Source organism: Sinocyclocheilus grahami, unplaced genomic scaffold (assembly GCF_001515645.1).
Source record: "Sinocyclocheilus grahami isolate Dianchi unplaced genomic scaffold, SAMN03320097.WGS_v1.1 scaffold54.1, whole genome shotgun sequence".
In the NCBI taxonomy this organism is placed as follows: Eukaryota; Metazoa; Chordata; class Actinopteri; order Cypriniformes; family Cyprinidae; genus Sinocyclocheilus; species Sinocyclocheilus grahami.
This window is the reverse complement of record NW_015505233.1, coordinates 4,127,491-4,128,910: the sequence shown is the minus strand read 5'-3', so window position 1 is coordinate 4,128,910 and position 1,420 is coordinate 4,127,491.

Genomic DNA, 1,420 nt, shown 5'->3' with positions numbered 1-1,420 from the left:
ATAAATCATAAATAAATTAAAATTAAAAATAACTTAAATGGAAAATTACACATAAAATGTCAACTTCAAAGAATACACAGGAGGTAACCCTTACATCAAAGTCAATATTTGTTCCATCAATACAGTAGTTTTAACAGATTTCTTATTAATTGATGAGCAGAGAGATTCATAAAATCATTTCAAATCAATACAAAAAATCCTAAAATTGGGCATACAATTTGTGCAGTGGCTATTGGTCAGTGGAGTTGTCGGTGAACTGAAAGATGAGTTTTTTTTTGTTTATTTTAACACCCTGATTGCATGATTCCTTTGTCTTTTAGATATTATTAGCCTAAATAAGACTTTTTTTTAAAAAAAGGAATCACTAGCAGAAACTCGAGAAAAAAAGCCACTGCACAAAACAAATCCCAACCGGGTCCGTCACTTTTTTGGGTCCCCTTGCAACATTTCCGTTGTGGTCCGTGCTATTTGCAGCGCGTTTCTTCATTTGCATGTGTTGTCAAACTGATGAAGATGTTTTCTTAATTTGCTGGTGTTTTTTCTATTTGCATGTGTTTTCTTAAGTTGCAGCGCGTTGAGCTCTCTCGGCCACCGTATTACGTTCTGCTGTTAAGACTCCACAATTTTAAATCAGCCTTTTCTGCCCTCTAGTGAGGATATTGCACAACTACGTTTTAAATCGTAAAATCTGCCATCATTTACTCACCTGTCAGTCCAGTTCTTTTTCTTGGGAAGGCGAAAAAGTTCACGGTCGTCCTTAGGAGAAGTCCATGTGATTTATGAACTATAACTACTCCAAAACTTCATGAAGGTTAGCCAAGTTCTTTAAATGCAGTGTGAGGAGGTGAGAAATTACTGGTTGGCATTCGAGCAGCATATCCACCTTTTACTTGCCGTAAAAATGGGCGCGGCCATTTGTAAATTCTATGGGTCTAGCTTCCGGTTTCATCCGAGCAGTACTTGCGGTCTTTGCGCTTGACCACTAATATGACGTATTTCCTGTATTTGGCCCAAGTGTTCAAGTGAGCATGAAGACCACAAGTGTGTGTCGAACTTTTCATTACCTGATGGGACACACTTGTAGTGTTGTAAAAATGCAAGTGTTTAAATATCTTTATTTTAATTTTAATTACTTTGCATTTTAAAAATCAACTTCTAAATGTCTGTTCAGTAGTCCCTAACATGACAATTTTAATTTGTGGTGTTTCTAATTAAGTGATAAAAAGCAGTTGCAAATGTTGTACATTTACATTTACATTTAGTCATTTAGCAGACGCTTTTATCCAAAGCGACTTACAATTGGGGGATACATAAAGCGATTCTTCTTAAAGAGGCAAACAGACACAAGAAGTGGTTGTAATACCAAGTTCTTAGACATTGTTCAAATAAGTACAAGCTAGAAAGAGAAGGAATAAATAAA